Source organism: Pipistrellus kuhlii, unplaced genomic scaffold, assembly GCF_014108245.1.
Source record: "Pipistrellus kuhlii isolate mPipKuh1 unplaced genomic scaffold, mPipKuh1.p scaffold_m20_p_16, whole genome shotgun sequence".
NCBI lineage: Eukaryota > Metazoa > Chordata > Mammalia > Chiroptera > Vespertilionidae > Pipistrellus > Pipistrellus kuhlii.
In genome coordinates, this window is record NW_023425471.1 from 9,253,657 (window position 1) to 9,269,624 (window position 15,968).

At 48.0% G+C, this 15,968-nt stretch overlaps 1 long non-coding RNA gene across 1 annotated transcript; it reads right to left on the reverse strand.

Annotated features, from left to right (window-relative positions):
- Positions 1–8,704: 8,704 nt before the first annotated feature.
- Positions 8,705–15,533, reverse strand: LOC123652445. Its single transcript, XR_006741800.1, has 3 exons — positions 15,419–15,533; positions 15,062–15,138; positions 8,705–10,071 (listed from the first exon to the last, which is right to left on the reverse strand). It is a non-coding gene; the product is annotated as an uncharacterized LOC123652445 (long non-coding RNA).
- Between the last annotated feature and the right edge of the window lie 435 nt (positions 15,534–15,968).

Sequence of the window (15,968 nt, forward strand, 5' to 3'; positions counted from 1 at the left end):
ATTCTGTTTGCGGCCGCTCCGCCTGCTGGGGGTCCCCACACTCCATACACTGGTTCGGAAGGAAAGACTCACTTCTGCATGTGCCCTGGACGCTCCCGACTCCGCAGTGTAGTCTTGTGTCTCCACTGGACACATCTGGTGGACTCCCCCAAAATGTCAGATCAGGATACCTGGAAGAAGGGACTTTATTCACCCTTCAGAAGTGCAAACAGTCCGATGATTGGGCCCATAAGTCTCAAGACAAGGGGGGAATGAAAGGGCTGGGCGGGGCTAACTCCTGACTCCATTTTGTACTGTGAGGCAGGGCAGGGCTAACTCCTGATCCTCCATTTTGTATATCACTATGTAAGTGGACCCTAGCCCTTACCCAACATATCGGGGTCAGCCAAAGCAGTGATATCACCACCCCTCCCCCAGACCCCTATAACACTCTTTAATCTGTTGAAGCTCGATCTCTTCCGCCATGCCACTGTTAGTGTAAGTGGGACAGAGCTCGGACTGGTCCGAATACTGGCTTTTTGCTATTGCATCAGACTCGGCTCCCTGGTGGTCTTTGGGGATCACCAAATCTGGGTATACCACCACCAATGCTGGGTAGGTCTACAGGCATCTTTCTCTGTCCCGTCTGCCTCCACCACTGCCCTGGTCAGAACTTCAAGAGAACTTCAATTATGTCACATGACTGATATTAAGCAGATTCCCACCATGAGGAGAAAAAGAAAAAGGCAAGATAATCCCCAGTGTAAGAAGCACCAAGAGCTTCTGACCCCGTTCTGTGAGAAGGACCTGGAACAGTTGTGTCCCCAGTACAGGGTCTCATCAGACCATCAGGATCAGCCCGATACCCACTGAGGAAGCTGCAGCTAGTCACAGGAGGAAGCTCAAAAGGTACATTGAGCTCCTAATGATATACCTTAAAGACAATGAAATGGTATATGAAAACCAAATTGCAAAATCTTTGGAAGTGAAGAGAAATATGGAAAAATGGTGGGAGTAATTGGATTATGAACATAAAGAACATAAAGTGTTCCTTGGAAACAGAGAGACATGAAATTAACGGCAATCTACTTTATAGAAGAGAAGGATGTTGGGAAAAAGCTAACTGAAAATGAAAGGCAAATTTCATACTATATGTTCAGGCTCAGCAATCTGTTAAGGCAGATAACAAAGAAGTATTTGCAGACAGATGTGGATTTACTCACAGGTACTGAATGTGGAGAGTGGCTACAGAGTTTGAACAGGTTCAAGCCACGAACTGATAACAGGGCAAGGTCCTCTTGTGGCAAAGCCACATACAAATCCCAGCTTGAAGCCCTCCCAACACAATTACAGACAAAACCTATGGTTATATGTAAGCTTGACCTTATAGTATGGCCTTGTAGTCCTAGGTGGCTGAGGGATGTGGGCTCCGGGAGGTGCAGCAAGTGCTGCCAAACTAGAGTTCAGAGAATTGCAACAGCAGGAAAGAAGTAGACTTGAAACTGGTAAGAACATTGTACCTACTGGTGTGTTGTTGCCATGGTAATCCTGATCGGTCCCAGAGGAACAGCAGGTTCAGACATTTGGTGTATGTGCTTGGCTGGGGAGCCAATGGGGCAAAGCTACCGTCTGTGGGATTATGACTGAGAGTCTCCAAGTCAGAATCCCAACCCGGTGGAACTATAAGGCAACGCTGCAGGCCTCCATTGGCCTCACTGGCCTTGGATAGCCAGCCTCCCACGGTTCAGGCACCCTGGGCACACTCAGATTCCAGCTGTCATTTCCTATTTTCCCGCCATCAGAAAGCGTCTTTGGGGTGACCTAAAATGACCTGGAAGGCAGTGGCCTGCATGGCTAGTCCAGGGCCTCAGCAGTACAAGGCAGGTCGTCTGGTTGTGGCTAAACATAGGGTGATCCACACTGGCCAGCACACATTAGTGAACGCTCGGAGAGAGTGCAGAAGCCTCAAGCGCAGGAGTATCAAGATATTCCTTTTCGGGACTCACGTATCTGCATTCTGGACCAAATGCCCTTTTCCCACATAATGTCTGAAAAGACAGCTTTGGAAAGTCAGGCAAACGAAAAGGATTTAATGAAGTATGTGGAGAACAGAAAAAATCATGCACCCCGGGCACACTCTACGCCCCAAACTCATTTCCTCTATTCCCTGGTATGGAAAGCATATTTGGGGCAACAAAAAATGACCTGGAAGGGGGCAGCCTGCATGGCTAGCCAAAGGCCTCAGCAGTACAAGGCAGGATATCTGGTCATTGTTAATCCTAGGGTAACCCACAGTGGCCAGCACACATTGGTGAATGCTCAGAGGGAGTGGAGAAGCCTCCTGCACAGGAGTATCCAAGTATTCTTCTTTGGGACCCATGAATCTGCACTCTGGACCAAATGCCCTTTTCCCACATAATGTCTGAAAAGACAGCTTTGGGAAGTCAAGCAAACGAAAAGGATTTCATGAAGTATGTTGGGAACAAAAAGTAGCCAGGCACCAGGGCACACTCTGTGCCCAGCTGTCATTTCCTTTATTCCCCAGGCAAGGAAGCATCATTGGGCAACCAAAAATGACCTGGAAGGGGACGACCTGCATGGCTAGCCAAGGGCCTCAGCAGTACAAGGCAGGATATCTGGTCATTGTAAACCTAGGGTGACCCACAGTGGCCAGCACACATTGGTGAATGCTCAGAGGGAGTGGAGAAGCCTCCAGCAAAGGAGCATCCTGTGTCCTTTTTTTGATAAACTTCTTAATTTATGGATCAAACTCTCTTTTGCAATATAATGTCTAAAAAGACAGCTTTGGAAAGTCAAGCAAACGAAAAGGATTTAGTGAAGTATGTGGGAAACACAAAGTAGCCAGGAACCATGGGCACACTCAGATCCCAGCTGTCATTTCCTCTTTTCCCGCCATCAGAAAGCATCTTTGGGGTGACCTAAAATGACCTGGAAGGCAGTGGCCTGCATGGCTAGTCCAGGGCCTCAGCAGTACAAGGCAGGTCGTCTGGTTGTTGCTAAACATAGGGGGAGAAACATTGGCAGGCACACTTTGGTGAATGCTCAGAAGGAGTGGAGAAGCCTCCAGCCCAGGAGTATCCAAGTATTCTTCTTTGGGATACACGAATCTGCACTCTGGACCAAATGCCCTTTTCCCACATAATGTCTGAAAAGACAGCTTTGGAAAGTCAAGCAAACGAAAAGGATTTAATGAAGTATGTGGGGAACAGAAAGTAGCCAGGCACCAGGGCACACTCTGTGCCCAGCTGTCATTTCCTTTATTCCCCGGGCAAGGAAGCATCATTGGGCAACCAAAAATGACCTGGAAGGGGACGACCTGCATGGCTAGCCAAGGGCCTCAGCAGTACAAGGCAGGATATCTGGTCATTGTAAACCTAGGGTGACCCACAGTGGCCAGCACACATTGGTGAATGCTCAGAGGGAGTGGAGAAGCCTCCAGCACAGGAGTATCCAAGTATTCTTCTTTGGGACACACAAATCTGCACTCTGGACCAAATGCCCTTTTCACATTGGTGAATGCTCAGAGGGAGTGGAGAAGCCTCCTGCACAGGAGTATCCAAGTATTCTTCTTTGGGATACACGAATCTGCACTCTGGACCAAATGCCCATTTCCCATATAATGTCTGAAAAGACAGCTTTGGAAAGTCAAGCAAACGAAAAGGATTTAATGAAGTATGTGGGGAACAGAAAGTAGCCAGGCACCCTGGGCACACTCAGATCCCAGCTGTCATTTCCTATTCTCCCGCCATCAGAAAGCGTCTTTGGGGTGACCTAAAATGACCTGGAAGGCAGTGGCCTGCATGGCTAGTCCAGGGCCTCAGTAGTACAGGCAGGTTGTCTGGTTGTGGCTAAACATAGGGTGATCCACACTGGCCAGCACACATTAGTGAACGCTCAGAGAGAGTGGAGAAGCCTCAAGCGCAGGAGTATCAAGATATTCTTTTTCGGGACTCACGTATCTGCATTCTGGACCAAATGCCCTTTTCCCACATAATGTCTGAAAAGACAGCTTTGGAAAGTCAGGCAAACGAAAAGGATTTAATGAAGTATGTGGAGAACAGAAAAAATCATGCACCCCGGGCACACTCTACGCCCCAAACTCATTTCCTCTATTCCCTGGTATGGAAAGCATATTTGGGTCAACAAAAAATGACCTGGAAGGGGGCAGCCTGCATGGCTAGCCAAAGGCCTCAGCAGTACAAGGCAGGATATCTGGTCATTGTTAATCCTAGGGTAACCCACAGTGGCCAGAACACATTGGTGAATGCTCAGAGGGAGTGGAGAAGCTTCCAGCACAGGAGTATCCAAGTATTCTTCTTTGGGACCCATGAATCTGCACTCTGGACCAAATGCCCTTTTCCCACATAATGTCTGAAAAGACAGCTTTGGAAAGTCAAGCAAACGAAAAGGATTTCATGAAGTATGTTGGGAACAAAAAGTAGCCAGGCACCAGGGCACACTCTGTGCCCAGCTGTCATTTCCTTTATTCCCCGGGCAAGGAAGCATCATTGGGCAACCAAAAATGACCTGGAAGGGGACGACCTGCATGGCTAGCCAAGGGCCTCAGCAGTACAAGGCAGGATATCTGGTCATTGTAAACCTAGGGTGACCCACAGTGGCCAGCACACATTAGTGAATGCTCAGAGGGAGTGGAGAAGCCTCCAGCAAAGGAGCATCCTGTGTCCTTTTTTTGAGAAACTTCTTAATTTATGGATCAAACTCTCTTTTGCAATATAATGTCTAAAAAGACAGCTTTGGAAAGTCAAGCAAACGAAAAGGATTTAGTGAAGTATGTGGGAAACACAAAGTAGCCAGGAACCATGGGCACACTCAGCTCCCAGCTGTCATATCCTCTTTTCCCGCCATCAGAAAGCGTCTTTGGGGTGACCTAAAATGACCTGGAAGGCAGTGGCCTGCATGGCTAGTCCAGGGCCTCAGCAGTACAAGGCAGGTCGTCTGGTTGTTGCTAAACATAGGGGGAGAAACATTGGCAGGCACACTTTGGTGAATGCTCAGAAGGAGTGGAGAAGCCTCCAGCCCAGGAGTGTCCAAGTATTCTTCTTTGGGATACACGAATCTGCACTCTGGACCAAATGCCCTTTTCCCACATAATGTCTGAAAAGACAGCTTTGGAAAGTCAAGCAAACGAAAAGGATTTAATGAAGTATGTGGGGAACAGAAAGTAGCCAGGCACCCTGGGCACACTCAGATCCCAGCTGTCATTTCCTCTTTTCCCGCCATCAGAAAGCGTCCTTGGGGTGACCTAAAATGACCTGGAAGGCAGTGGCCTGCATGGCTAGTCCAGGGCCTCAGCAGTACAAGGTAGGTCGTCTGGTTGTTGCTAAACGTAGGGGGAGCAACATTGGCAGGCACACTTTGGTGAATGCTCAGAGGGAGTGGAAAAGCCTCCAGCACAGGAGTATCCAGGTATTCTTTTTCGGGACACCTGAATCTGCACTCTGGACCAAATGCCCTTTTCCTACATAATGTCTGAAAAGACAGCTTTGGAAAGTCAAGCAAATGAAAAGGATTTCATGAAGTATGTGGGCACCCCTGGCACACTAGTGGCCCTTCTGTCATTTCCTCTTTTCCCTACATCAGAAAGCGTCATTGGGGCGGCCAAAAGTGACCTGGAAGGGAGGAGGGGCGGGCCTGGATGGCTAGTCCATGGCCTCAACAGTACAAGGCAGGATATCTGGTCATTGTTAACTCTAGGTTGACCCACAGTGGCCAGCACACATTGGTGAACGCTCAGAGGGAGTGGAGAAGCCTCCAGCACAGGAGTACCCAGGTATTCTTCTTTGGGACCCATGAATCTGCACTCTGGACCAAATTCCCTTTTCCCACATAATGTCTGAAAAGACAGCTTTGGAAAGTCAAGCAAACGAAAAGGATTTCATGAAGTATGTGGGAAACAGAAAGTAGCCAGGCACCGGGCACACTCTGTTCCCAGCTGTCATTTCCTCCATTCCCCTGGTAAGGAAGCAGCATTGGGCAAACAAAAATGACCTGGATGGAGCCAGACTGCAGGGCTAGTCCAGGGCCTCAGTTGTATAATTCAAGTAACCTGTCATTGCTAAACCTAAGGTGAACCATAGTGACCAGCACACATTGGTGAATGCTCAGAAGGAGTGGAGAAGGCTCCCGCAAATAGTATACTGTGTTCAATTTTGGGAAACCTGACTCTTAAGGATTTCACCCCCTAAAAGGACTGGGGAAGAAATCAGCAAAGGAGGCGTTCGTCTATCCCAATATCCACTCAAAAGGGAGGCATGGATTAGTTTATCAAAATTTTCAAGAGGTGTCTTGATCATGTCTCCGACCCAGCATACAGCAGCTAAAATGACCAGGCTTGCAGATATTCCTGTCTGGGTTAATCAATGGCCCCCATTAGAAGAGAAGTTAAAAGCTGTAGAAGAATTGGTGTGAGTACAACTTGAGGCGCATATTGAACCCACTCACAGTCCATGCAATACACCTATATTTGTAATATAGAAGAAATCTGCTAAATGGAGACTATTATAAGACCTGAGAACAATTAATAAAACCATGAAGATTACGAGGCCCCTTTAGTCGGGGTTACCATCCCCTACAGGCATCCAATTGAAATATCACATAGGTATTAGAGATCTTAAGGCAAAAGTCCTTCAAAACCCTTATATTTCTTACAATAAGAAATGTAAGATCTTATTTATGCTTTGACTGATTTTGCTATGGAGCACATCAACCTATACTGTGATAGTGCTTATGTGGTAGGTATGGCAAAAATTATTAAAACAGCTACTATAGGGCACACTAATATGGAGGAACTCTTTCATTTATTTTTTCAGCCTTCAAAAGGCCATTAGAGAACAATTTCCCTACTTTATCGGTCATATCTGATCCCATTCAGGTCTCCCTGTTCCGTCAGCTATAGGGAATGAGGATATTGATCGCCTCCTTGCAGTAATGCAAGAGGCTACCGTATGTTTGCTTGACCAGTGCTTCCATGCTTTGCATCAAAATGCTGCTGCCTTGCACAAACAGTTCCATATTTCTCCTGAGCAAGATCTCAAATTGTTAAGAAGTGCCCTCAGTGTGTGGTTCACTGCCCAGTACGATCTTTAGGGCCTAATCCTAGGGGTGTTAAAGCTAAATAAGTCTGACAAATTGATATCCTTGCTTAGCCGCATTTGATTACTAGGACTGCCTTAGAGCTAAAAACAAACAATGGACCCGCATATGACAGAAACCAGTTCCAGCATGTCATAATTGCAAGAGTTTCATCAAAAGGTTGATGGAATATGGGGACTCAACAAGGGGTGAGTCACATATGTTATCTCCTGCTGGAAAGGCTAAAAGACCCCCAATGCCTTTCAAAATTATCTTTTTGTTTCTGGACTCCAATGTAATCTACGCACAGCCTTTCTACAGATTGCCCAAACAAGAATAGATAGGATGACTGTTTGCTGCCAGATATCTCAGGGCATCTTAATCTACAAATTATTGCCTCCTGCTGGCCAAACACTGCAATAGCCATAGGCTATTCCTCAATATGACAATGCTTCTGTACTCTACCCTTTGAAGTGTATTATCTCCAACTTGCCTTAGGACAAATTGTGTTAATAAAAAGCAAGGGTACTTAGAAAAGGAGAATTTAGCTCATTTAGCTAAAGCTCCTCTGACCCTCAATGCCTTTCAAAATTATCTTTTGTCTCTGGACTCCAATGTAATCTACACACAGCCTTTCTACAGATTGCTGAAACTTTCTTAATGCTAGAAAAAGAAGCCCCAGGCAGACATATAGTAGTTCTGCTTTTCAGCACTTTTGTCAGCAATATTAAATTTGTCACAAAACTGATATCCCTTACAACACTCAAGGTCAAGCAATAGTTGAAAGAGCTTATCCTACTCTTAAAATGCAATAAAAAAGGGGGGAAGAGAAAGATGTTAGGTGTCACCTCAAAAAAAACTCAGTCATACTCTTCATACTTTAAATTTTTTCCAGAGGGCCATACAGTGGAAAATAAGGTTATAGTATCCATAATATACAAAGAACTCTTAAAAGTTCCACAATCAAAAGACCACCATATTAGCTCTAACTTGTGTGGCTTGGGTGGCTATACACTAAAGGGTTGCTGGTTCAATTCCCAGTCAGGGCACAAGCCTGGTTGCAGGCTTGATCCCTGGTAGTGGGCATGCAGGAAGCAGCCCATTGATGTTTCTCTCTCCCCCTCTCCCTTCCTCTCTCTAAAAGTCAATTAATAATCTTTTTTTAAAAGACAACCAAATTAAATAATGGAAAACATGAATAGACATTTCTCCCAAGAAGATATACAAATGGCCAAAATGCACATGAAAAAGATGCTCAAAAGGTGCTAAACATCATCAGTTATTAAACAAATGCAAATCAAAACCACAATGAGATACCACTGCATAACCACCAGGACATTAACAAGTGTTGCAGAGGGTTTGGAGAAATCAGAATCCTTGTACATCGCCAGCATGTAATGGTTCAGCTGCTGTGGCAAACACTTTGACAAGCCCTCAAAATGTCAAGCACAGTTACCTTGTTATCCAGAAATTCCAGTATAGGTATATATACCCAAGAGAACTGAAAACATATGTTCACATAAAAACTTATCTCCAAAGGTTCATAGGAGCATTATTCATAACAACAAACTAGACGTCCAAATATCTATCAGCTCATAAATGGGTAAACAAAACGCAGTATAGCATTACAGTGGAATATTATGCACCTACAAAAAAGAATGCAGGCAGAGTACAGAAGATTTTTAGTGTAGTAAAAGCATTCTGTATGATATTATAATGATGGATATACAGGGTGGGGGGAAAGTAGGTTCACATTTATGAATATGCAAAACAGTTTATTCTTGTATTATTGTTAACTATTGTTTTCTCAAAGGAACAACTGTAAACCCACTTTTGCCCAACGCTGAATACCAGTATATATTCATCCAAACTTATTCCCACAATATCAAAAGTGAACCCTAAGGTAAACCATGGACTTTGGGTGACAATGATGTGCCAATGTAGGTTCATCCCTGGTTAAAAATGTACCCCTCTGGTTAGTGATGCCGACAATGAAAGCGGCTATGCATGTGTGAGGGCAGCAGGTTATGTGAGGTCTCTATACCTTCCTCTAGATTTTGATATAAACCTAGAACTGTTTTTAAAAAGAGTCTTTCTTTTACAGGAATAAGTGACTGACCTGTCCTGCAACACAGATAAACCTTGAAAACATTGTGATATCTAAAAGAAGTCATTCAAAAAAAACCACATATTGTTCCTGGCTGGTGTGGCTCAGTGGTTGAGTGTCTACCCAGGTCCCAGGAGGTCATGTCTCCATTCCTAGTTAGGGCACTGCCTAGTTTTCAGGCTTGATCCCCAGTTGGGAACATGCAGGAGGCAGCCGATCAATCATTCTTTCTCATCACTGATGTTTCTAGCTCTCTCTCCCTCTCCCTTCTTCTCTCTGAAATCAATAAAAATGTATTTTTTAAAAACCATATGTTCTGTTTCCATTTATAGCATATGTCAGCAATAAACAAATCCTTACAGTCAGAGAGTAAATTAACAGTTGCTAGGTGATGGGCAGTAGAGAGAAATAAGGGTGACTACTACGAGGCATGGCATATCATTTTGAGGGGATGGAAATATTCTGGAATCAGACAGTGGCAATGGTCGTATAACAAGGAATGTGCTAAATATCACTGAACTGTACACTCTAATATGCTGACAGTTATGTATATGAATTGTGTTTCAAAAAAAAAAACCCTTCAAACTTAGGCAGTAACGAACATTTTCAAACTCACTGTTCGTGTGGGTCATGAATTCACGAAGAAGGGAGCTCGGTGGCTCTGGCCCAGGATGTCACATGAGGCTTCAGCTGAGATGTCACTGGGGCTGCAGTCATCAGACCTGACTGGAGCTGCAGGACCCGGTTCAAAGAGGTGCAGTCACAACAAGGCTGGCGAGCTGGTGCTGGCACTTCCTGGGAGGACTCAGTGTCTTCCCACCGGGGCTTCTCCAGGAACGGCTTGGGCGTCCTTATGACTTAGTAGAGGACTTCTAGAATGAGAGACAAATGTTGCTACCTCAAGCACATGACAAAAAGGTTTCAGAAAGCTGTGTCTCCTTGTAGGTTGAGGATCACAGGAACTAGCATCTGACTCACACAAGTCAAGTCTACAGACTGGAGTTGGAACTGTCTGTGGCAGAAGGGACAATAAAATGATAGCCTTAGATGGAAACTGAACTGCCAGAAAATGCAGAAAAATATGTGTTTCTGGTGAGTAGGTAAGGACCCCGCAAAAAACAGTAGGCTGAGATTGTCATAAAAGGAAAAACAGCCACGCAGGCCACCAAGGGAAGCAGAAGAACCTTGTACAGGGGTGGGTCACAAAAGGCCTAGGGACTGGGAGGTGGGGGAGTATGACGACCACTGCGAGGGCCTAAAAGCATATGTTCATATAAAAACTTGTATAAAAACTCGGGCATAAAGAATCAGAAAACCTGAATAGGCTGAAAACAACTGATGAAACTGAAGCAGTAACCACAAAACTCCAAGCAGACCAAAGTCCTGATCCCAATGGCTTCACGGGGGACTTTTACCAACCATTCAAAAGAGAAGTAACACCTATCCTCCTCAAACTATTCCAGGCAATTCCAGAGGGAGGAACACTTCCAAGCTCTTTTCCCAGGCTAGCATTATCCTAATTCTAAAACCAGAAGACATTACAAAGAAATGGAATTATGGTAAAGGCCATATCCCTGATGAGCATAGATGCAAAAATCCTCATCAAAATATTAGCAAATCAGATCCAGCAATATATTAAAAAGATCATACACCATGACCAAGTGGGATTTATTACACGAATGCAAGGCTGGCACAATATTTGCAAATCAATAAATGTGACACATCACATAAACAAACCGAAAAAACAGAACACATGATAATATCAGTAGAGCCAGAAAAACATTCGATAAAATGCAACACCCATGTTTCATTTAAAAAAAGTTCTCAGTGCCCTGACTGGTTTGGCTCAGTGGATACAGAGTCAACCTGCGCACTGAAGGGTCCCAGGTCGATTCCGGTCAAGGGCATGTACCTTGATTGGGGGATCATTCCCACAGGGGGGTGCAGGAGGCAGCTGATCAGTGTTTCTCTCTCATCGAAGTTTCTAACTCTCTATCCCTCTCCTTTCCTCTCTTTAAAAAAAACCAATAAAATATATTTTTAAACTGTTTAAAATCCTACCTAATAAGAAATATGCTAACTGACCATCATTCCATCCAAAAGATGGCTGCACTCACAGCTGAGGCCAAGGTCCCATAGGAGCCTTAAAGAGCAATCAGCAGAGACCTGAAGCTACACCCTCCCCCACCCCGTGGGGCTTGAAGGTGGACCTCAGGCCATGACCCCACTCGGCAGGGCTTGACAGGGGGCCTCAAGATGTGCTTCCCACCCTAGCCAGTTTGGCTCCGTGGACAGAGCATTGACTTGGGAACTGAAAGATCCCAGGTTCGATTCCAGTCAAGGGCATGTGCCTGGGTTGTGGTCTAGAGCGCCTGAAGACGCCCATCAGACTCATAAAACAAGCAATCAAGTCCTGTGAGCAATGCAAAGGCCCTCACACATTTACATCTCTTACACCCCCATGCAGAAGGGCTTGACAGAGGACCTCAGGCCGCACCCCCCACACCAGCACCAGGCCAGGGGACCTGAGGCTAAGACTATAATATAGGGGTGTCGAACTCAATCAGAGAAGGGGCCAAAATCTAAAATCCAGCCTAAATCGCGGGCCGAATGGTTTACTGAACAGTCATAAACTGTCATTGTGATGGAAACGCAGCGGAGTGCAGTGATGACAGCGCGGTGCGGGCCACATTGCAAGGCCTGGTGGGACGGATTTGGCCCGCGGGCCTTGTGTTTGACACATGTGCTATAATACATGCCTGGCTGGGCTTGACAGGGGACCTCAGGCCGTGCCCCCCACCCATGGGGCTTGATGGGAGACCTGAAGCTGCGCTCCCTCCTGGTGCTGGGCCGGGGGACCTGAGGCTCTGCCCCCCTAGCCTGGCCCAGTATGGTCTGACAGGGATCTCAGGCTGTGTCCCTCACCTAGCAGGGCTTGATGGAGGATCTCAAGGCACGCCCCTGGTCTAGACTGGGGGGACTCAGGCCATGCCCCCCGTCCTGGCGCTGGACCGAGGGATATGAGGCTATGCCCCCTGACTGGCAGGACTTGACAAGGGTTGGACTGGCCGGATCTGGATCTAGCCCAATGGGGAGGATGGCTCAGCCAGGCAACCTCTGCTGGGGACTAGAATGCCTCTCCTCCCTACAACTCCAGACCCGGGTGGAGGCAGGACTGAGCGGCCCCCCAGGGTTAGACCTTATCCCACCCAACACAGCAGTTCCATCTCAACAGCGCAAGCACTCTGAACATCCAGGGGGGCATCGCTATATCCGCCCTCCTAGCCTGCCTGGTTCGCCATGGATCAGACACCACTGCGCTCCAGGAGATTGGAGCCCTGCCCTGAGCAGGTACAGCTCCAAAACAACTGCATACAATTTAAAGAATGGCGCAAAGTGGGAAGGTATGCAGTTACTCCCCCTTTGGCCTTGCCACCTTCTTAGTGCCCCCAACACCCCAACCCCCACCAGTGCCTCCAAGAATAACCTCTGATACAGGGCTGCTGGCCAGAGCCCGCCCCTCCAAGGCCTGCAGAACCCTCTGCAAAGCTTCCATAGCTACAGTCCCAGGAAACAATCATGCCCTCCGCCCCCAATCAGCACCTGCTACCTGCCAGGTTACCCGTGGGCTTGAAAATAGCAATCCCTTCCCGTTCAGACAGTTACTTGATGAAACATTTCTAGGTTTATCAGATCAGAACCTCCTCATGACAACCCAGAGAGGTAGGGGAGGAGAGATGACAGCTCCCATGGAATATGCGTATGTATTCAGAAATGCAGCTCAGAGAGGAAGTGCCGAGGCCAGGGGATCCCAAGGTGCAGCACACGCCCCACAGGGGGGCAATTGGATTTTAAGTGGGGCAATTTGAGAATGAGTTACAGTGAATTTTTTCCATTTCTTATGGTTCTAGGATACACATCTACAGCATATATCCTGCATAATGAAGGCTAATAAATAAATAACCAAATGGAGAAATGACAGGTCACTATGATAAAAACTGACCACCAGGGGGCAGTCGGTCAACACAGAAACTGGCCCCTGGTGGTCAGTGTGTTCCCACAGCGGGAGGGCCACTCAGCCAGAAGCCGGGCTCACTGCTGGCCAGCACAGGGGCAGTGGTGGGAGCCTCTCCCGCCTCCCTGGCCGAGCTGAGGATGTCCCACTGACGGCTCAGTCCCACTAAACCATCAGTCCAACATCCCCATTGGTATTCCTGACTGGAGAGGGTGCAGGCCAGGCTGAAGGGCTCCGGGCCTCTATTCTATACATAAAGAAAGCAGATTGGTCTTTGCCAGGGGCTTGGGGAAAGGGAGGAATTCACTGCTGGCCTGCAGGAGGTTTCTTTTTGGAGGAGATAGAAACGTTCTGGAATTACACAGCAGTGAGCACAAAGCAGAACAATATGACTACACCAACAACCACTGAATTATACATTTTGTAAGGATAAATCATGTTTTCTGAATTTCACCTCAAAAAATGTGTGGACAAAAGTAATCTGCCTGCAAGACAGATAGAAACCATCTTTTTATGATCTGGCCTCAGAAGGCACAAAGCATTCCTCCCATCGGGTGCACCAAAGTCAGTCCCTCAGTCGGCCCACATTCCCAGTCAGGTTTTACACTATGTCACCAACACATTACCCTTTCAGTGTCACAGGGGAAGGTAGGACGTCAGTCTCCCATCACAGAGGAGGCTCAGGCTCAGAGAGCTCCAATACCTTCCCAAGGCCACAAGGACAAGGGGCCCTGGAACTCTCACTGGAACTAGAACCAGCTGACCCCAAACCTGTGCTGTTAGCCTCCATCAGGGGTGGGTTTTCACCCCACACATCTTTGGGAACCATGGACACTTGGGACCACCCCTCCCGGAACTTGTACATCATTTCTGGGGCTGGTTCCATACACCTGAGCGTTTTCATCTCCCCGGGTGTTTCCCAGGTGCACTCTGTATAGAGAACCACCCCCGGGTGCCTGAGGGCTGCATGCTATTCCCATGGCTAACCGGCTCCAGCTGGCTGGTGGGTGATTGGGGCAGTGCCCCTGCCCAGCTCCCTGGGACTGCCTGCCACTGTGACAGCACAATGCCTGCCTGAGGAGGGGGCCCTCGGGAAACACCATTGGACACAAGGACTCACAGCAAACCGCCACTCAGAACCTCAGCTGCCCAAGGGTTCCGCTGGAACTCAGGGGCGCACAGTTGGCTGGCGCTGGGGAGCTGGCCTGTCTGGCCTCTCCAGTGGCAGGAGGTCCCGGGCCCACTTGGTGGGCACGCCTGCTGCCGACTGGGCACCTCAGCTCGGCCCAGAGCACAGTTGGTAGGAGAGAACTCTCTACCCAACTCCCTCTCCCAGTTCCCAAACTCAGAGGCCCAGCACAGGGCCTAGAACCACTGAGGCTGCGTGGCTGGGGATTCACCATGGATCACCGAAGCCGATCTCACAGCAGACGCCTGGGCCAAACCCGTCGCACTCGGTCCCGAACCCCCAGAGCCCCGTTCCCCTGGCAAGTGGAACGGGGGGTCAGTGAACGAGGACAGGAGCGGCGAGAGCCCCCCAGGCAGAGGACTGCTGTCCACACGCCCCCGGAAAGGGAGGAGCTGCCAGACCATGTGATGGGTAAGGGCCAGCTCTCCCCTTCTCACAAAAGGGGGGTGGCTTCCTATCTTTCTTCCTGTTCCCACAGGAGACAGGGGTCAGGGAGCACAAAGCATACCTCTATGGACAGGCTGGGGTGGGGGTGAGTTTAGAAAGGGCACGTTCCTGTGGGCCTCAAAGGGCTGTCACAGGAGCAAAGCTATAATGTGTGAAAGTCACTTGTAACCCAGACAGGCTGCTGGTGGTGTTTACAAAGCCAAGTACTTACAATAGCAACTTCCATGAGGAGGAGCCTTGGGAAACAGATGAGTTTGACATGGACTTCCACCCCAGGTAGCTGACAATCTAATGGAGAAAAGGCAGACAGTTAGGGGAGCTTTTGAGGGATTCGGAAGGAGGACAAGGGCTTAGGAAGATGGGAGGGTCCTGGGACACAGAGACTGCCAATGGCTCCCGCCATTCCCTGTGGGCTGGGTCTCACCTCTCCTGCCCTGCCCCATCCTCACCTGCCATTCCAGCCAAAGAGTGAGGAATGGCGGATTGTCAGAGAGGGAACCACACTGAGCTGGGAGAAGAGGTAAGTTCTGGGAACTCACCCAGTGCTGATTTAAAACATAAGACATACCTTAAGGCAGACAGGGTGAGGTCACCAAGCTGTGACTTCCCGGCTGGAAACGGTCCTTTCCTGCTGGAAGAGAATACAGGGTCTTCAGATACTGCTTTTCAGGTTAGACTTTTCTTCTCCAGTTTTCCCAGGACTTAAAAGGGCTAAGGCCGTGCGGGAAGTCAGGGCACTGTTCACCCTGCTCAGCACAAGGAAAAGGAAAATAAACGGTAAAGGTATAAAAGGCAGCATTTCAGAGGCAGAGGGTTCATGTCACCTTTGGGGAGGAGGTAGGATGGTGTGGTGCAGAGAGGCTTTTATGCGCGGGTGCGGAAGGGTGAGAAGGATGTAACACAGGCTGCGTGCGAAGACCCCTCAGTGATGGCGGCAGGATCGGCTACCTTAATGGCGATAGGACCGGCTCCTGTAACGTTAAGTGTCCAAAAATCAGGACTTTTTTAAAACGCCACGGACGCCTGACAAATTGTTAAAAATTGGTACTGTCCCGCCAAAAGCGGGACGTCTGGTCACCTTACTCTTACTGCAATGGCCACAAGCGTGACAGGCCCGG